Genomic DNA, 25,000 nt, shown 5'->3' on the forward strand with positions numbered 1-25,000 from the left:
ACAGTGACAGAGACACAGACAGAGACACAGACAGAGACAGAGACACAGACAGAGACACAGACAGAGACAGAGACAGAGACAGAGACACAGACAGGGACACAGACAGAGACAGAGACAGTGACATTGACAAAGTCAGTCACAGAGGCACAGACCGAGACAGAGACAGTGACAGAGACACAGGCACAGACAGAGACAGAGACACAGACAGAGACAGAGACACAGACAGAGACACAGACAGAGACACAGACAGAGACAGTGACAGAGACATTGACAGTGACATTGACAGAGACACAGACAGAGACACAGACAGAGACAGTGACAGAGACAGTGACAGAGACACAGACGGAGACACAGACAGAGACAGAGACACAGGCAGAGACACAGACAGAGACAGAGACAGTGACAGAGACAGTGACATTGACAGAGACACAGACACAGACAGAGACACAGACAGAGACAGTGACAGAGACAGTGACAGTGACAGAGACACAGAAAGAGACAGACAGAGACAGAGACACAGACAGAGACACAGACAGAGACAGTGACAGAGACATTGGCAGAGACACAGACGGAGACACAGACAGAGACAGAGACACAGACAGAGACACAGGCAGAGACAGAGACAGTGACAGAGACAGTGACATTGACAGAGACACAGACACAGACAGAGACACAGAAAGAGAGAGTGACAGAGACAGTGACAGAGACACAGACAGTGACACAGACAGAGACAGAGACACAGACAGAGACACAGACAGAGACAGTGACAGAGACAGTTACAGAGACACAGACAGAGACAGAGACAGAGACAGAGACACAGACAGAGACAGTGACAGAGACAGTGACAGAGACAGTGACAGAGACACAGACAGAGACACAGACAGAGACACAGACACAGACAGAGACAGTGACAGAGACAGTGACAGAGACACAGACAGAGGCAAAGACACAGACCGAGACAGAGACAGTGACAGAGACACAGGCACAGACAGAGACAGTGACAGAGAAAGTGACAGAGACACAGGCACAGACAGAGACAGTGACAGAGACAGTGACAGAGACAGAGACAGTGACACAGACAGAGACCGTGGCAGAGACAGTGACAGAGACACAGACAGAGTCACAGACAGAGACAGAGACAGTGACAGAGACACAGGCACAGACAGAGACAGAGACAGAGACACAGACAGAGACAGAGACACAGACAGAGACACAGACAGAGACGGAGACAGTGACAGAGACAGTGACATTGACAGAGACACAGACAGAGATAGTGACAGAGACAGTGACAGAGACACATACAGAGACACAGACAGAGACAGCGACACAGACAGAGACAGTGACAGAGACAGTGACAGAGACACAGACAGAGACACAGACAGAGACAGAGACAGTGACAGAGACAGTGACATTGAAAGAGACACAGAGAGAGACACAGACAGAGACAGTGACAGAGACAGAGACAGAGACACAGACAGAGACACAGACAGAGACAGAGACACAGACAGAGACAGAGACATAGACACAGACAAAGACACAGACAGAGACAGAGACAGAGACAGTGACATTGACAGAGACAGTCACAGAGGCACAGACCGAGACAGAGACAGTGACAGAGACACAGGCACAGACACAGACGGAGACACAGACAGAGACAGAGACACAGACAGAGACACAGACAGAGACAGAGACAGTGACAGAGACAGTGACATTGACAGAGACACAGACACAGACAGAGACACAGACAGAGACAGTGACAGAGACAGTGACAGTGACAGAGACACAGACAGAGACACAGACAGAGACAGAGACACAGACAGAGACACAGACAGAGACAGTGACAGAGACATTGACAGAGACACAGACAGAGACACAGACATAGACAGTGACAGAGACAGTGACAGAGACACAGACGGAGAAACAGACAGAGACAGAGACAGAGACAGAGACCCAGACAGAGACACAGACACAGACAGAGACAGTGACAGAGACAGTGACATTGACAGAGACACAGACACAGACAGAGACACAGACAGAGACAGTGACAGAGACTGTGACAGAGACACAGACAGAGACACAGACAGAGACAGAGTCACAGACAGAGACACAGACAGAGACAGTGACAGAGACAGTGACATTGACAGAGACACAGACACAGACAGAGACACAGACAGAGACAGTGACAGAGACAGTGACAGAGACACAGACAGAGACACAGACAGAGACAGAGTCACAGACAGAGACACAGACAGAGACAGTGACAGAGACAGTGACAGAGACACAGACAGAGACAGAGACACAGACAGAGACACAGACAGAGACACAGAAAGAGACAGTGGCAGAGACACAGACAGAGACAGAGACACAGAGAGAGACACAGACAGAGACAGTGACAGAGACAGTGACAGAGACACAGCCAGAGACACAGACAGAGACATAGACAGAGACAGTGACAGAGACAGTGACAGAGACACAGACAGAGACAGAGACACAGACAGAGACACAGACAGAGACACAGACAGAGACAGTGACAGAGACAGTGACAGCGACACAGACAGAGGCACAGACACAGACCGAGACAGAGACAGTGACAGAGACACAGGCACAGACAGAGACAGTGACAGAGACAGTGACAGAGACACAGGCACAGACAGAGACAGTGACAGTGACATTGACAGAGACACAGACAGAGACAGTGACAGAGACACAGACAGAGACACAGACAGAGACACAGACAGAGTCAGAGACAGTGACATTGACAGAGACAGTCACAGAGGCACAGAAACAGACCGAGACAGAGACAGTGACAGAGACACAGGCACAGACACAGACAGAGACACAGACAGAGACAGAGACACAGATAGAGACACAGACAGAGACAGAGACAGTGACAGAGACAGTGACATTGACAGAGACAGTGACAGAGACACAGACACAGACCGAGACAGTGACAGAGACACAGGCACAGACACAGACAGAGACACAGACAGAGAGAGTGACAGAGACAGTGACATTGACATAGACACAGACAGAGACACAGACAGAGACAGTGACAGAGACACAGACAGAGACACAGACAGAGACAGAGACAGAGACAGAGACAGTGACAGAGACAGTGACATTGACAGAGACAAAGACAGAGACAGTGACATTAACAGAGACACAGACAGAGACAGTGACAGAGACAATGACAGAGACAGTGACAGAGACACAGACAGAGACACAGACAGAGACAGAGACACAGGCAGAGACAGTGACAGAGACAGTGACAGAGACACATACAGAGACACAGACAGGGACAGAGACATAGACACAGACAGAGACACAGACAGAGACAGAGACAGTGACAGAGACAGTGACATTGACAGAGACACAGGCAGAGACACAGACAGAGACATTGACAGAGACAGTGACAGAGACAGAGACAGAGACACAGACAGAGACAGAGACACAGACAGAGACAGAGACACAGACACAGACAGAGACACAGACAGAGACACAGACAGAGACAGAGACAGTGACAGAGACAGTGACATTGACAGTGACACAGACAGAGACAGAGAGACAGACAGAGACAGTGACAGAGACAGTGACAGAGACACAGACAGAGACACAGACAAAGACAGTCACATAGACAGTGACATTGACAGAGACACAGACAGAGACACAGACAGAGACAGTGACAGAGACAGTGACAGAGACACAGACAGAGACACAGACAGAGACACAGACAAAGACAGTCACATAGACAGTGACATTGACAGAGACACAGACAGAGACACAGACAGAGACAGTGACAGAGACAGTGACAGAGACACAGACAGAGACAGAGACACAGACACAGACACAGACAGAGACAGTGACAGAGGCAGTGACATTGACAGAGACACAGACAGAGACACAGACAGAGACAGTGACAGAGACAGTGACAGAGACACAGAGAGAGACACAGACAGAGTCAGAGACACAGGCAGAGACACAGGCAGAGACAGTGACAGAGACAGTGACAGAGACACAGACAGAGACAGAGACACAGACAGAGACACTGACAGAGACAGTGACAGAGACAGTGACAGAGACACAGACAGAGACAGAGACACAGACAGAGACACAAACAGAGACAGAGACAGTGACAGAGACTGTGACATTGACAGAGACACAGACAGAGACAGAGACAGTGACAGAGACAGTGACATTGACAGAGACAGTGACAGAGACACAGACACAGACAGAGACAGTGACAGAGACACAGGCACAGACACAGACAGAGACACAGAGAGAGACAGTGACAGAGACAGTGACATTGACAGAGACACAGACACAGACAGAGACAGAGACAGTGACATTGACAGAGACAGTGACAGAGACACAGACACAGACAGAGACAGTGACAGAGACACATGCACAGACACAGACAGAGACACAGACAGAGACAGTGACAGAGACAGTGACATTGACAGAGATACAGACACAGACACAGACAGAGACAGTGATAGAGACAGTGACAGAGACACAGACAGAGACACAGACAGAGACAGAGACACAGACAGAGACACAGACAGAGACAGAGACAGTGACAGAGACAGTGACATTGACAGAGACACAGACAGAGACACAGACAGAGACAGTGACAGAGACACAGACAGAGACAGAGACAGAGACACAGACAGAGACACAGACAGAGACACAGACAGAGACACAGACAGAGACAGAGACAGTGACAGAGACAGTGACATTGACAGAGACACAGACAGAGACACAGACAGAGACAGTGACAGAGACAGAGACAGTGACATTGACAGAGACAGTCACAGAGGCACAGACACAGACCGAGACAGAGACAGTGACAGAGACACAGGCACAGACACAGACAGAGACAGAGACACAGACAGAGACACAGACAGAGACACAGACACAGACAGAGACAGTGACAGAGACAGTGACATTGACAGAGACAGTGACAGAGACACAGACACAGACGGAGACAGTGACAGTGACAGAGACACAGACAGAGACACAGACAGAGACACAGACAGAGACAGTGACAGAGACAGTGACATTGACAGAGACACAGACAGAGACAGTCACAGAGGCACAGACCGAGACAGAGACAGTGACCGAGACACAGGCACAGACAGAGACAGAGACAGTGACCGAGACACAGGCACAGACAGAGACAGAGACACAGACACAGACAGAGACATAGACACAGACACAGACACAGACACAGACAGAGACACAGACAGAGACACAGACAGAGACAGAGACAGTGACAGAGACAGTGACATTGACAGAGACATAGACAGAGACAGAGAGACAGACAGAGACAGTGACATTGACAGAGACAGTCACAGAGGCACAGACACAGACCGAGACAGAGACAGTGACAGAGACACAGGCACAGACACAGACAGAGACAGAGACACAGACAGAGACACAGACAGAGACACAGACAGAGACAGAGACAGTGACAGAGACAGTGACATTGACAGAGACAGTGACAGAGACACAGACACAGACGGAGACAGTGACAGTGACAGAGACACAGGCACAGACAGAGACAGAGACAGAGACAGTGACAGAGACAGTGACAGAGACACAGACACAGACGGAGACAGTGACAGAGACACAGGCACAGACACAGACACAGACAGAGACAGTGACAGAGACAGTGACAGAGACAGTGACATTGACAGAGACACAGACAGAGACACAGACAGAGACAGTGACAGAGACACAGACAGAGACGCAGACAGAGACACAGACAGAGACAGTGACATTGACAGAGACACAGACAGAGACAGTGACAGAGACAGTGACAGAGACACAGACAGAGACACAGACAGAGACAGCGACACAGACAGAGACACAGACAGAGACAGTGACAGAGACAGTCACAGAGACACAGACAGAGACACAGACTGAGACAGAAACAGTGACAGAGACAGTGACATTGACAGAGACACAGAGAGAGACACAGACAGAGACAGTGACAGAGACAGAGACAGAGACACAGGCAGAGACACAGACAGAGACACAGACAGAGACAGAGACACAGACAGAGACACAGACAGAGACAGAGACAGTGACATTGACAGAGACAGTCACAGAGGCACAGACCGAGACAGAGACAGTGACCGAGACACAGGCACAGACAGAGACAGAGACAGTGACCGAGACACAGGCACAGACAGAGACAGAGACACAGACAGAGACACAGACACAGACAGAGACACAGACAGAGACAGAGACAGTGACAGAGACAGTGACATTGACAGAGACACAGACAGAGACACAGACAGAGACAGTGACAGAGACAGTGACAGAGACACAGACGGAGACACAGACAGAGACAGAGACACAGACAGAGACACAGACAGAGACAGAGACAGTGACAGAGACAGTGACATTGACAGAGACACAGACACAGACAGAGACACAGACAGAGACAGTGACAGAGACAGTGACAGTGACAGAGACACAGACAGAGACACAGACAGAGACAGAGACACAGACAGAGACACAGACAGAGACAGTGACAGAGACATTGACAGAGACACGGGCAGAGACACAGACAGAGACAGTGACAGAGACAGTGACAGAGACACAGACGGAGAAACACACAGAGACAGAGACACAGACAGAGACAAAGACAGAGACACAGACAGTGACAGAGACAGTGACATTGACAGAGACACAGACACAGACAGAGACACAGACAGAGACAGTGACAGAGACAGAGACACAGACAGAGACACAGACAGAGACAGTGACAGAGACAGTGACAGAGACACAGACAGAGACAGAGACACAGACAGAGACACAGACAGAGACACAGAAAGAAACAGTGACAGAGACACAGACAGAGACACTGACAGAGACAGTGACAGAGACAGTGACAGAGACACAGACAGAGACACAGACAGAGACACAGACACAGACAGAGACAGTGACAGAGACAGTGACAGAGACACAGACAGAGGCACAGACACAGACCGAGACAGAGACAGTGACAGAGACACAGGCACAGACAGAGACAGTGACAGAGACACAGACAGAGACAGAGACAGAGACACAGACAGAGACACAGACAGAGACACAGACAGAGACAGAAACAGTGACAGAGACAGTGACATTGACAGAGACACAGACAGAGACACAGACAGAGACAGTGACAGAGACAGAGACACAGACAGAGACACAGACAGAGACAGAGACAGTGACATTGACAGAGACAGTCACAGAGGCACAGACACAGACCGAGACAGAGACAGTGACAGAGACACAGGCACAGACACAGACAGAGACAGAGACACAGACAGAGACACAGACAGAGACACAGACACAGACAGAGACAGTGACAGAGACAGTGACATTGACAGAGACAGTGACAGAGACACAGACACAGACGGAGACAGTGACAGTGACAGAGACACAGGCACAGACTCAGACAGAGACACAGACAGAGACAGAGACAGTGACAGAGACAGTGACAGAGACACAGACACAGACGGAGACAGTGACAGAGACACAGGCACAGACACAGACACAGACAGAGACAGTGACAGAGACAGTGACAGAGACAGTGACATTGACAGAGACACAGACAGAGACACAGACAGAGACAGTGACAGAGACACAGACAGAGACACAGACAGAGACACAGACAGAGACAGTGACAGAGACAGTGACATTGACAGAGACACAGACAGAGACAGTGACAGAGACAGTGACAGAGACACAGACAGAGACACAGACAGAGACAGTGACAGAGACACAGACAGAGACACAGACAGAGACACAGACAGAGACAGTGACAGAGACAGTGACATTGACAGAGACACAGACAGAGACAGTGACAGAGACAGTGACAGAGACACAGACAGAGACACAGACAGAGACAGAGACACAGACAGAGACAGAGACACAGACAGAGACAGAGACACAGACACAGACACAGACACAGACAGAGACACAGACACAGACACAGACAGAGACACAGACACAGACAGAGACACAGACAGAGACACAGACAGAGACAGAGACAGTGACAGAGACAGTGACATTGACAGAGACACAGACAGAGACAGAGAGACAGACAGAGACAGTGACAGAGACAGTGACAGAGACACAGACAGAGACACAGACAAAGACAGTCACATAGACAGTGACATTGACAGAGACACAGACAGAGACACAGACAGAGACAGTGACAGAGACAGTGACAGAGACACAGACAGAGACACAGACAGAGACACAGACAAAGACAGTCACATAGACAGTGACATTGACAGAGACACAGACAGAGACACAGACAGAGACAGTGACAGAGACAGTGACAGAGACACAGACAGAGACAGAGACACAGACACAGACACAGACACAGACAGAGACAGTGACAGAGGCAGTGACATTGACAGAGACACAGACAGAGACACAGACAGAGACAGTGACAGAGACAGTGACAGAGACACAGAGAGAGACACAGACAGAGTCAGAGACACAGGCAGAGACACAGGCAGAGACAGTGACAGAGACAGTGACAGAGACACAGACAGAGACAGAGACACAGACAGAGACACTGACAGAGACAGTGACAGAGACAGTGACAGTGACAGAGACACAGGCACAGACTCAGACAGAGACACAGACAGAGACAGAGACAGTGACAGAGACAGTGACAGAGACACAGACACAGACGGAGACAGTGACAGAGACACAGGCACAGACACAGACACAGACAGAGACAGTGACAGAGACAGTGACAGAGACAGTGACATTGACAGAGACACAGACAGAGACACAGACAGAGACAGTGACAGAGACACAGACAGAGACACAGACAGAGACACAGACAGAGACAGTGACAGAGACAGTGACATTGACAGAGACACAGACAGAGACAGTGACAGAGACAGTGACAGAGACACAGACAGAGACACAGACAGAGACAGTGACAGAGACACAGACAGAGACACAGACAGAGACAGTGACAGAGACAGTGACATTGACAGAGACACAGACAGAGACAGTGACAGAGACAGTGACAGAGACACAGACAGAGACACAGACAGAGACAGAGACACAGACAGAGACAGAGACACAGACACAGACACAGACACAGACAGAGACACAGACACAGACACAGACAGAGACACAGACACAGACAGAGACACAGACAGAGACACAGACAGAGACAGAGACAGTGACAGAGACAGTGACATTGACAGAGACACAGACAGAGACAGAGAGACAGACAGAGACAGTGACAGAGACAGTGACAGAGACACAGACAGAGACACAGACAAAGACAGTCACATAGACAGTGACATTGACAGAGACACAGACAGAGACACAGACAGAGACAGTGACAGAGACAGTGACAGAGACACAGCCAGAGACACAGACAGAGACACAGACAAAGACAGTCACATAGACAGTGACATTGACAGAGACACAGACAGAGACACAGACAGAGACAGTGACAGAGACACAGACAGAGACAGAGACACAGACACAGACACAGACACAGACACAGACAGAGACAGTGACAGAGGCAGTGACATTGACAGAGACACAGACAGAGACACAGACAGAGACAGTGACAGAGACAGTGACAGAGACACAGAGAGAGACACAGACAGAGTCAGAGACACAGGCAGAGACACAGGCAGAGACAGTGACAGAGACAGTGACAGAGACACAGAGACAGAGACACAGACAGAGACACTGACAGAGACAGTGACAGAGACAGTGACAGAGACACAGACAGAGACAGAGACACAGACAGAGACACAAACAGAGACAGAGACAGTGACAGAGACTGTGACATTGACAGAGACACAGACAGAGACAGAGACAGTGACAGAGACAGTGACATTGACAGAGACAGTGACAGAGACACAGACACAGACAGAGACAGTGACAGAGACACAGGCACAGACACAGACAGAGACACAGAGAGAGACAGTGACAGAGACAGTGACATTGACAGAGACACAGACACAGACAGAGACAGAGACAGTGACATTGACAGAGACAGTGACAGAGACACAGACACAGACAGAGACAGTGACAGAGACACATGCACAGACACAGACAGAGACACAGACAGAGACAGTGACAGAGACAGTGACATTGACAGAGATACAGACACAGACACAGACAGAGACAGTGATAGAGACAGTGACAGAGACACAGACAGAGACACAGACAGAGACAGAGACACAGACAGAGACACAGACAGAGACAGAGACAGTGACAGAGACAGTGACATTGACAGAGACACAGACAGAGACACAGACAGAGACAGTGACAGAGACACAGACAGAGACAGAGACAGAGACACAGACAGAGACACAGACAGAGACACAGACAGAGACACAGACAGTGACAGAGACAGTGACATTGACAGAGACACAGACAGAGACACAGACAGAGACAGTGACAGAGACAGAGACACAGACAGAGACACAGACAGAAACAGAGACAGTGACATTGACAGAGACAGTCACAGAGGCACAGACACAGACCGAGACAGAGACAGTGACAGAGACACAGGCACAGACACAGACAGAGACAGAGACACAGACAGAGACAGAGACAGAGACACAGACAGAGACAGAGACAGTGACAGAGACAGTGACATTGACAGAGACAGTGACAGAGACACAGACACAGACGGAGACAGTGACAGTGACAGAGACACAGGCACAGACACAGACAGAGACAGAGACAGAGACAGAGACAGTGACAGAGACACAGACACAGACGGAGACAGTGACAGAGACACAGGCACAGACACAGACACAGACAGAGACAGTGACAGAGACAGTGACAGAGACAGTGACATTGACAGAGACACAGACAGAGACACAGACAGAGACAGTGACAGAGACACAGACAGAGACACAGACAGAGACAGTGACATAGACAGTGACATTGACAGAGACACAGACAGAGACACAGACAGAGACAGTGACAGAGACAGTGACAGAGACAGAGACAGAGACACAGACACAGACACAGACAGAGACAGTGACAGTGACAGAGACAGTGACATTGACAGAGACACAGACAGAGACACAGACAGAGACAGTGACAGAGACAGTGACAGAGACACAGACAGAGACACAGACAGAGACAGAGACACAGACAGAGACAGTGACAGAGACAGTGACAGAGACAGAGACACAGACACAGACAGAGACACAGACAGAGACAGTGACAGAGAAAGTGACAGAGACACAGACAGAGACAGAGACAGAGACACAGACAGAGACACAGACAGAGACACAGACAGAGGCAGAGACAGTGACAGAGACAGTGACATTGACAGAGACACAGACAGAGACAGAGTCAGTGACAGAGACAGTGAAATTGACAGAGACAGTGACAGAGACACATACACAGACAGAGACAGTGACAGAGACACAGGCACAGACACAGACAGAGACACAGACAGAGACAGTGACCGAGACAGTGACATTGACAGAGACACAGACACAGACACAGACAGACACAGAGACAGTGACATTGACAGAGACAGTGACAGAGACACAGACACAGACAGAGACAGTGACAGAGACACAGGCACAGACACAGACAGAGACACAGACAGAGACAGTGACAGAGACAGTGACATTGACAGAGACACAGACACAGACAGAGACACAGACACAGACAGAGACAGTGACAGAGACAGTGACAGAGACACAGACGGAGACACAGACAGAGACAGAGACACAGACAGAGACACAGACAGAGACAAAGACAGTGACAGAGACAGTGACATTGACAGAGACACAGACAGAGACAGAGACAGAGACAGTGACAGAGACACAGACAGAGACAGAGACACAAACAGAGACACAGACAGAGACACAGACAGAGACAGAGACAGTGACAGTGACAGTGACATTGACAGAGACACAGACAGAGACACAGACAGAGACAGTGACAGAGACAGGGACAGAGACACAGACAGAGACACAGACAGAGACACAGACAGAGACACAGACAGAGACAGAGACAGTGACTTTGACAGAGACAGTCAAAGAGGCACAGACACAGACCGAGACAGAGACAGTGACAGAGACACAGGCACAGACACAGACAGTGACAGAGACACAGACAGAGACACAGACAGAGACACAGACAGAGACAGAGACAGTGACAGAGACGGTGACATTGACAGAGACAGTGACAGAGACACAGACACAGACGGAGACAGTGACAGAGACACAGGCACAGACACAGACAGAGACACAGACAGAGACACAGACAGAGACTGAGACAGTGACAGAGACAGTGACATTGACAGAGACAGTGACAGAGACACAGACACAGACGGAGACAGTGACAGAGGCACAGGCACAGACACAGAAACAGACACAGACACAGACAGAGACAGAGACAGTGACAGAGACAGAGACAGAGACAGTGACAGAGACAGTGACACTGACAGAGACACAGACAGAGACACAGACAGAGACAGTGACAGAGACACAGACAGAAAGACAGACAGAGACAGAGACAGTGACAGAGACAGTGACATTGACAGAGACACAGACAGAGACAGTGACAGAGACAGTGACAGAGACACAGACAGAGACACAGACAGAGACAGCGACACAGACAGAGACACAGACAGAGACAGTGACAGAGACAGTGACAGAGATACAGACAGATACACAGACAGAGACAGAGACAGTGACAGAGACAGTGACATTGACAGAGACACAGAGAGAGACACAGACAGAGACAGTGACAGAGACAGAGACAGAGACACAGACAGAGACACAGACAGAGACAGAGACACAGACACAGACAGGGACACAGACAGAGACAGAGATAGTGACATTGACAGAGACAGTCACAGAGGCACAGACCGAGGCAGAGACAGTGACAGAGACACAGGCACAGACAGAGACAGAGACACAGACAGAGACAGAGATACAGACAGAGACACCGACAGAGACAGAGACAGAGACAGTGACAGAGACAGTGACATTGACAGAGACACAGACAGAGACACAGACAGAGACAGTGACAGAGACAGTGACAGAGACACAGACGGAGACACAGACAGAGACAGAGACACAGAGACACAGACAGAGACAGAGACAGTGACAGAGACAGTGACATTGACAGAGACACAGACACAGACAGAGACACAGACAGAGACAGTGACAGGGACAGTGACAGTGACAGAGACACAGAAAGAGACACAGACAGAGACAGAGACACAGACAGAGACACAGACAGAGACAGTGACAGAGACATTGACAGAGACACAGACGGAGACACAGACAGAGACAGAGACACAGGCAGAGACACAGGCAGAGACAGAGACAGTGACAGAGACAGTGACATTGACAGAGACAAAGACACAGAGAGAGACACAGAAAGAGAGAGTGACAGAGACAGTGACAGAGACACAGGCAGAGACACAGACAGAGACAGAGACACAGACAGAGACACAGACAGAGACCATGACAGAGACAGTTACAGAGACACAGACAGAGACAGAGACAGAGACACAGACAGAGACACAGACAGAGACAGTGACAGAGACAGTGACAGAGACAGTGACAGAGACACAGACAGAGACACAGACACAGACAGAGACAGTGACAGAGACACAGACAGAGGCACAGACACAGACCGAGACAGAGACAGTGACAGAGACACAGGCACAGACAGAGACAGTGACAGAGAAAGTGACAGAGACACAGGCACAGACAGAGACAGTGACAGAGACAGTGACAGAGACAGAGACAGTGACATTGACAGAGACAGAGACAGAGACACAGACAGAGACAGTGACAGAGACAGTGACAGAGACACAGACAGAGACACAGACAGAGACAGAGACACAGACAGAGACAGTGACAGAGACAGTGACATTGACATAGACACAGACAGAGACAGTGACAGAGACAGTGACAGAGACAGTGACAGAGACACAGACAGAGACAGAGACACAGACAGAGACACAGACAGAGACAGTGACAGAGACAGAGACACAGACATAGACACAGACAGGGACAGTGACAGAGACAGAGACACAGACATAGACACAGACAGGGACAGAGACAGTGACAGAGACAGTGACATTGACAGAGACACAGACAGAGCAACAGACAGAGACAGTGACAGAGACAGTGACAGAGACACAGACAGAGACACAGGCAGTGACATTGACAGAGACACAGACAGAGACACAGTCAGAGACAGTGACAGAGACAGTGACAGAGACACAGACAGAGACACAGACAGAGACACAGACAGAGACACAGACAGAGACAGTGACAGAGACAGTGACAGAGACACAGACAGAGACACAGACAGAGACACAGACAGTGACAGAGACAGTGACAGAGACAGTGACATTGACAGAGACACAGACAGAGACACAGACAGAGACAGTGACAGAGACAGTGACAGAGACACAGACAGAGACAGAGACACAGACAGAGACACAGACAGAGACAGAGACAGTGACATTGACAGAGACACAGACAGAGACACAGACAGAGACAGTGACAGAGACAGTGACAGAGACACAGACAGAGACACAGACAGAGACACAGACAGAGACAGAGACAGTGACATTGACAGATCCAGTCACAGAGGCACAGACACAGACCGAGACAGAGACAGTGACAGAGAGACAGGCACAGACAGAGACAGTGACAGAGACAGTGACAGAGACAGTGACAGAGACACAGACAGAGACAGAGACACAGACAGAGACACAGTCAGAGACAGTGACAGAGACAGTGACATTGACAGAGACACAGACAGAGACACAGACAGAGACAGTTACAGAGACAGTGACAGATACAGAGACAGTGACATTGACAGAGACACAGACAGAGACACAGACAGAGACAGTGACAGCGACACAGACAGAGACAGAGACAGAGACAGAGACACAGACACAGACACAGACAGAGACAGAGACAGAGACAGTCACAAAGGAACAGACACAGACCGAGACAGAGACAGTGACAGAGACACAGGCACAGACACAGACAGAGACACAGACAGAGACAGAGACACAGACAGAGACACAGACAGAGACAGAGACAGTGACAGAGACAGTGACATTGACAGAGACAGTGACAGAGACACAGACACAGACAGAGACAGTGACAGAGACACAGGCACAGACACAGACAGAGACACAGACAGAGACAGTGACAGAAACAGTGACATTGACAGAGACACAGACAGAGACACAGACAGAGACAGAGACAGAGACACAGACAGAGACAGAGACAGTGACAGAGACAGTGACATTGACAGAGACACAGACAGAGACACAGACAGAGACAGTGACAGAGACACAGACAGAGACACAGACAGAGGCACAGACAGAGACAGAGACAGTGACATTGACAGAGACAGTCACAGAGGCACAGACACAGACCAAGACAGAGACAGTGACAGAGACACAGGCACAGACACAGACAGAGACACAGAAAGAGAGAGTGACAGAGACAGTGACAGAGACACAGGCAGAGACACAGACAGAGACAGAGACACAGACAGAGACACAGACAGAGACAGTGACAGAGACAGTTACAGAGACACAGACAGAGACAGAGACAGAGACACAGACAGAGACACAGACAGAGACAGTGACAGAGACAGTGACAGAGACAGTGACAGAGACACAGACAGAGACACAGACACAGACAGAGACAGTGACAGAGACACAGACAGAGGCACAGACACAGACCGAGACAGAGACAGTGACAGAGACACAGGCACAGACAGAGACAGTGACAGAGAAAGTGACAGAGACACAGGCACAGACAGAGACAGTGACAGAGACAGTGACAGAGACAGAGACAGTGACATTGACAGAGACAGAGACAGAGACACAGACAGAGACAGTGACAGATACAGTGACAGAGACACAGACAGAGACACAGACAGAGACAGAGACACAGACAGAGACAGTGACAGAGACAGTGACATTGACATAGACACAGACAGAGACAGTGACAGAGACAGTGACAGAGACAGTGACAGAGACACAGACAGAGACAGAGACACAGACAGAGACACAGACAGAGACAGTGACAGAGACAGAGACACAGACATAGACACAGACAGGGACAGTGACAGAGACAGAGACACAGACATAGACACAGACAGGGACAGAGACAGTGACAGAGACAGTGACATTGACAGAGACACAGACAGAGCAACAGACAGAGACAGTGACAGAGACAGTGACAGAGACACAGACAGAGACACAGGCAGTGACATTGACAGAGACACAGACAGAGACACAGTCAGAGACAGTGACAGAGACAGTGACAGAGACACAGACAGAGACACAGACAGAGACACAGACAGAGACACAGACAGAGACAGTGACAGAGACAGTGACAGAGACACAGACAGAGACACAGACAGAGACACAGACAGTGACAGAGACAGTGACAGAGACAGTGACATTGACAGAGACACAGACAGAGACACAGACAGAGACAGAGACAGAGACACAGACAGAGACACAGACAGAGACAGTGACAGAGACAGTGACAGAGACACAGACAGAGACAGAGACACAGACAGAGACACAGACAGAGACAGAGACAGTGACATTGACAGAGACACAGACAGAGACACAGACAGAGACAGTGACAGAGACAGTGACAGAGACACAGACAGAGACACAGACAGAGACACAGACAGAGACACAGACAGAGACAGAGACAGTGACATTGACAGATCCAGTCACAGAGGCACAGACACAGACCGAGACAGAGACAGTGACAGAGAGACAGGCACAGACAGAGACAGTGACAGAGACAGTGACAGAGACAGTGACAGAGACACAGACAGAGACACAGACAGAGACAGAGACACAGACAGAGACACAGACAGAGACAGTGACAGAGACAGTGACATTGACAGAGACACAGACAGAGACACAGACAGAGACAGTTACAGAGACAGTGACAGAGACAGAGACAGTGACATTGACAGAGACACAGACAGAGACACAGACAGAGACAGTGACAGAGACAGTGACAGCGACACAGACAGAGACAGAGACAGAGACAGAGACACAGACACAGACACAGACAGAGACAGAGACAGAGACAGTCACAAAGGAACAGACACAGACCGAGACAGAGACAGTGACAGAGACACAGGCACAGACACAGACAGAGACACAGACAGAGACAGAGACACAGACAGAGACACAGACAGAGACAGAGACAGTGACAGAGACAGTGACATTGACAGAGACAGTGACAGAGACACAGACACAGACAGAGACAGTGACAGAGACACAGGCACAGACACAGACAGAGACACAGACAGAGACAGTGACAGAAACAGTGACATTGACAGAGACACAGACAGAGACACAGACAGAGACAGAGACAGAGACACAGACAGAGACAGAGACAGTGACAGAGACAGTGACATTGACAGAGACACAGACAGAGACACAGACAGAGACAGTGACAGAGACACAGACAGAGACACAGACAGAGGCACAGACAGAGACAGAGACAGTGACATTGACAGAGACAGTCACAGAGGCACAGACACAGACCAAGACAGAGACAGTGACAGAGACACAGGCACAGACACAGACAGAGACACAGACAGAGACAGAGACACAGATAGAGACACAGACAGAGACAGAGACAGTGACAGAGACAGTGACATTGACAGAGACAGTGACAGAGACACAGACACAGGCCGAGACAGTGACAGAGACACAGGCACAGACACAGAAAGAGACACAGACAGGGAGAGTGACAGAGACAGTGACATTGACATAGACACAGACAGAGACACAGACAGAGACAGTGACAGAGACACAGACAGAGACACAGACAGAGACACAGACAGAGACACAGACAGTGACAGAGACAGTGACATTGACAGAGACACAGACAGAGACAGTGACATTGACAGAGACACAGACAGAGACAGTGACAGAGACAGTGACAGAGACACAGACAGAGACACAGACAGAGACAGAGACACAGACAGAGACACAGACAGAGACAGTGACAGAGACAGTGACAGAGACACAGACAGAGACACAGACAAGGACAGAGACAGAGACACAGACAGAGACACAGACAGAGACAGAGACAGTGACAGAGACAGTGACATTGACAGAGACACAGACAGAGACACAGACAGAGACAGTGACAGTGACAGAGACACAGACAGAGACACAGACAGAGACAGAGACACAGACAGAGACACAGACAGAGACAGAGACACAGACACAGACACAGACAGAGACACAGACAGAGATACAGACAGAGACAGAGACACAGACACAGACAGAGACACAGACAGAGACACAGACACAGACAGAGACACAGACAGAGACAGAGACAGTGACATTGACAGAGACACAGACAGAGACAGAGACACAGACAGAGACAGTGACAGAGACAGTGACAGAGACAGTGACAGAGACACAGACAGAGACACAGACAGAGACAGTGACATAGACAGTGACATTCACAGAGACAGTCAAAGAGGCATAGACAGAGACCGAGACAGAGACAGTGACAGAGACACAGACACAGACAGAGACACAGACAGAGACACAGACACAGACAGAGACACAGACAGAGACAGAGACAGAGACAGAGACACAGACAGAGACAGTGACAGAGACAGTGACAGAGACACAGAAAGAGACACAGACAGAGACAGTGACATAGACAGTGACATTGACAGAGACACAGACAGAGACACAGACAGAGACAGTGACAGTGACAGAGACACAGACAGAGACACAGACAGAGACAGAGACACAGACAGAGACACAGACAGAGACAGAGACACAGACACAGACACAGACAGAGACACAGACAGAGATACAGACAGAGACAGAGACACAGACACAGACAGAGACACAGACAGAGACACAGACACAGACAGAGACACAGACAGAGACAGAGACAGTGACATTGACAGAGACACAGACAGAGACAGAGACACAGACAGAGACAGTGACAGAGACAGTGACAGAGACAGTGACAGAGACACAGACAGAGACACAGACAGAGACAGTGACAGAGACACAGACAGAGACAGAGACAGAGACACAGACAGAGACACAGACAGAGACACAGACAGTGACAGAGACAGTGACATTGACAGAGACACAGACAGAGACACAGACAGAGACAGTGACAGAGACAGAGACACAGACAGAGACACAGACAGAAACAGAGACAGTGACATTGACAGAGACAGTCACAGAGGCACAGACACAGACCGAGACAGAGACAGTGACAGAGACACAGGCACAGACACAGACAGAGACAGAGGCACAGACAGAGACACAGACAGAGACACAGACAGAGACAGAGACAGTGACAGAGACAGTGACATTGACAGAGACAGTGACAGAGACACAGACACAGACGGAGACAGTGACAGTGACAGAGACACAGGCACAGACACAGACAGAGACAGAGACAGAGACAGTGACAGAGACAGTGACAGAGACACAGACACAGACGGAGACAGTGACAGAGACACAGGCACAGACACAGACACAGACAGAGACAGTGACAGAGACAGTGACAGAGACAGTGACATTGACAGAGACACAGACAGAGACACAGACAGAGACAGTGACAGAGACACAGACAGAGACACAGACAGAGACAGTGACATAGACAGTGACATTGACAGAGACACAGACAGAGACACAGACAGAGACAGTGACAGAGACAGTGACAGAGACAGAGACAGAGACACAGACACAGACACAGACACAGACAGAGACAGAGACAGAGACAGTGACAGAGACAGTGACATTGACAGAGACACAGACAGAGACACAGACAGAGACAGTGACAGAGACAGTGACAGAGACACAGACAGAGACACAGACAGAGACAGAGACACAGACAGAGACAGTGACAGAGACAGTGACAGAGACAGAGACACAGACACAGACAGAGACACAGACAGAGACAGTGACAGAGAAAGTGACAGAGACACAGACAGAGACAGAGACAGAGACACAGACAGAGACACAGACAGAGACACAGACAGAGGCAGAGACAGTGACAGAGACAGTGACATTGACAGAGACACAGACAGAGACAGAGACAGTGACAGAGACAGTGAAATTGACAGAGACAGTGACAGAGACACATACACAGACAGAGACAGTGACAGAGACACAGGCACAGACACAGACAGAGACACAGACAGAGACAGTGACAGAGACAGTGACATTGACAGAGACACAGACACAGACACAGACAGACACAGAGACAGTGACATTGACAGAGACAGTGACAGAGACACAGACACAGACAGAGACAGTGACAGAGACACAGGCACAGACACAGACAGAGACACAGACAGAGACAGTGACAGAGACAGTGACATTGACAGAGACACAGACACAGACAGAGACACAGACACAGACAGAGACAGTGACAGAGACAGTGACAGAGACACAGACGGAGACACAGACAGAGACAGAGACACAGACAGAGACACAGACAGAGACAGAGACAGTGACAGAGACAGTGACATTGACAGAGACACAGACAGAGACAGAGACAGAGACAGTGACAGAGACACAGACAGAGACAGAGACACAAACAGAGACACAGACAGAGACACAGACAGAGACAGAGACAGTGACAGTGACATTGACAGAGACACAGACAGAGACACAGACAGAGACAGTGACAGAGACAGGGACAGAGACACAGACAGAGACACAGACAGAGACACAGACAGAGACACAGACAGAGACAGAGACAGTGACTTTGACAGAGACAGTCAAAGAGGCACAGACACAGACCGAGACAGAGACAGTGACAGAGACACAGGCACAGACACAGACAGTGACAGAGACACAGACAGAGACACAGACAGAGACACAGACAGAGACAGAGACAGTGACAGAGACGGTGACATTGACAGAGACAGTGACAGAGACACAGACACAGACGGAGACAGTGACAGAGACACAGTCACAGACACAGACACAGACACAGACAGAGACACAGACAGAGACAGAGACAGTGACAGAGACAGTGACATTGACAGAGACAGTGACAGAGACACAGACACAGACGGAGACAGTGACAGAGGCACAGGCACAGACACAGAAACAGACACAGACAGAGACAGAGACAGTGACAGAGACAGAGACAGAGACAGTGACAGAGACAGTGACATTGACAGAGACACAGACAGAGACACAGACAGAGACAGTGACAGAGACACAGACAGAGAGACAGACAGAGACAGAGACAGTGACAGAGACAGTGACATTGACAGAGACACAGACAGAGACAGTGACAGAGACAGTGACAGAGACACAGACAGAGACACAGACAGAGACAGCGACACAGACAGAGACACAGACAGAGACAGTGACAGAGACAGTCACAGAGACACAGACAGATACACAGACAGAGACAGAGACAGTGACAGAGACAGTGACATTGACAGAGACACAGAGAGAGACACAGACAGAGACAGTGACAGAGACAGAGACAGAGACACAGACAGAGACAGAGACAGAGACACAGACACAGACACAGACAGGGACACAGACAGAGACAGAGATAGTGACATTGACAGAGACAGTCACAGAGGCACAGACCGAGGCAGAGACAGTGACAGAGACACAGGCACAGACAGAGACAGAGACACAGACAGAGACAGAGATACAGACAGAGACACCGACAGAGACAGAGACAGAGACAGTGACAGAGACAGTGACATTGACAGAGACACAGACAGAGACACAGACAGAGACAGTGACAGAGACAGTGACAGAGACACAGACGGAGACACAGACAGAGACAGAGACACAGACAGAGACACAGACAGAGACAGTGACAGAGACAGTGACATTGACAGAGACACAGACACAGACAGAGACACAGACAGAGACAGTGACAGAGACAGTGACAGTGACAGAGACACAGAAAGAGACACAGACAGAGACAGAGACACAGACAGAGACACAGACAGAGACAGTGACAGAGACATTGACAGAGACACAGACGGAGACACAGACAGAGACAGAGACACAGGCAGAGACACAGGCAGAGACAGAGACAGTGACAGAGACAGTGACATTGACAGAGACAAAGACACAGAGAGAGACACAGAAAGAGAGAGTGACAGAGACAGTGACAGAGACACAGGCAGAGACACAGACAGAGACAGAGACACAGACAGAGACACAGACAGAGACAGTGACAGAGACAGTTACAGAGACACAGACAGAGACAGAGACAGAGACACAGACAGAGACACAGACAGAGACAGTGACAGAGACAGTGACAGAGACAGTGACAGAGACACAGACAGAGACACAGACACAGACAGAGACAGTGACAGAGACACAGACAGAGGCACAGACACAGACCGAGACAGAGACAGTGACAGAGACACAGGCACAGACAGAGACAGTGACAGAGAAAGTGACAGAGACACAGGCACAGACAGAGACAGTGACAGAGACAGTGACAGAGACAGAGACAGTGACATTGACAGAGACAGAGACAGAGACACAGACAGAGACAGTGACAGAGACAGTGACAGAGACACAGACAGAGACACAGACAGAGACAGAGACACAGACAGAGACAGTGACAGAGACAGTGACATTGACAAAGACACAGACAGAGACAGTGACAGAGACAGTGACAGAGACAGTGACAGAGACACAGACAGAGACAGAGACACAGACAGAGACACAGACAGAGACAGTGAGAGAGACAGAGACACAGACATAGACACAGACAGGGACAGTGACAGAGACAGAGACACAGACATAGACACAGACAGGGACAGAGACAGTGACAGAGACAGTGACATTGACAGAGACACAGACAGAGCAACAGACAGAGACAGTGACAGAGACAGTGACAGAGGCACAGACAGAGACACAGGCAGTGACATTGACAGAGACACAGACAGAGACACAGTCAGAGACAGTGACAGAGACAGTGAGAGAGACACAGACAGAGACACAGACAGAGACACAGACAGAGACACAGACAGAGACAGTGACAGAGACAGTGACAGAGACACAGACAGAGACACAGACAGAGACACAGACAGTGACAGAGACAGTGACAGAGACAGTGACATTGACAGAGACACAGACAGAGACACAGACAGAGACAGAGACAGAGACACAGACAGAGACACAGACAGAGACAGTGACAGAGACAGTGACAGAGACACAGACAGAGACAGAGACACAGACAGAGACACAGACAGAGACAGAGACAGTGACATTGACAGAGACACAGACAGAGACACAGACAGAGACACTGACAGAGACAGTGACAGAGACACAGACAGAGACACAGACAGAGACACAGACAGAGACAGAGACAGTGACATTGACAGATCCAGTCACAGAGGCACAGACACAGACCGAGACAGAGACAGTGACAGAGAGACAGGCACAGACAGAGACAGTGACAGAGACAGTGACAGAGACAGTGACAGAGACACAGACAGAGACACAGACAGAGACAGAGACACAGACAGAGACACAGACAGAGACAGTGACAGAGACAGTGACATTGACAGAGACACAGACAGAGACACAGACAGAGACAGTTACAGAGACAGTGACAGAGACAGAGACAGTGACATTGACAGAGACACAGACAGAGACACAGACAGAGACAGTGACAGAGACAGTGACAGCGACACAGACAGAGACAGAGACAGAGACAGAGACACAGACACAGGCACAGACACAGACAGAGACAGAGACAGTCACAAAGGAACAGACACAGACCGAGACAGAGACAGTGACAGAGACACAGGCACAGACACAGACAGAGACACAGACAGAGACAGAGACACAGACAGAGACACAGACAGAGACAGAGACAGTGACAGAGACAGTGACATTGACAGAGACAGTGACAGAGACACAGACACAGACAGAGACAGTGACAGAGACACAGGCACAGACACAGACAGAGACACAGACAGAGACAGTGACAGAAACAGTGACATTGACAGAGACACAGACAGAGACACAGACAGAAACAGAGACAGAGACACAGACAGAGACAGAGACAGTGACAGAGACAGTGACATTGACAGAGACACAGACAGAGACACAGACAGAGACAGTGACAGAGACACAGACAGAGACACAGACAGAGGCACAGACAGAGACAGAGACAGTGACATTGACAGAGACAGTCACAGAGGCACAGACACAGACCAAGACAGAGACAGTGACAGAGACACAGGCACAGACACAGACAGAGACACAGACAGAGACAGAGACACAGATAGAGACACAGACAGAGACAGAGACAGTGACAGAGACAGTGACATTGACAGAGACAGTGACAGAGACACAGGCACAGACCGAGACAGTGACAGAGACACAGGCACAGACACAGAAAGAGACACAGACAGGGAGAGTGACAGAGACAGTGACATTGACATAGACACAGACAGAGACACAGACAGAGACAGTGACAGAGACACAGACAGAGACACAGACAGAGACACAGACAGAGACACAGACAGTGACAGAGACAGTGACATTGACAGAGACACAGACAGAGACAGTGACATTGACAGAGACACAGACAGAGACAGTGACAGAGACAGTGACAGAGACACAGACAGAGACACAGACAGAGACAGAGAGACAGACAGAGACACAGACAGAGACAGTGACAGAGACAGTGACAGAGACACAGACAGAGACACAGACAAGGACAGAGACAGAGACACAGACAGAGACACAGACAGAGACAGAGACAGTGACAGAGACAGTGACATTGACAGAGACACAGACAGAGACACAGACAGAGACAGTGACAGTGACAGAGACACAGACAGAGACACAGACAGAGACAGAGACACAGACAGAGACACAGACAGAGACAGAGACACAGACACAGACACAGACAGAGACACAGACAGAGATACAGACAGAGACAGAGACACAGAC

This window comes from Scyliorhinus torazame, chromosome 20, assembly GCF_047496885.1.
Source record: "Scyliorhinus torazame isolate Kashiwa2021f chromosome 20, sScyTor2.1, whole genome shotgun sequence".
NCBI lineage: Eukaryota > Metazoa > Chordata > Chondrichthyes > Carcharhiniformes > Scyliorhinidae > Scyliorhinus > Scyliorhinus torazame.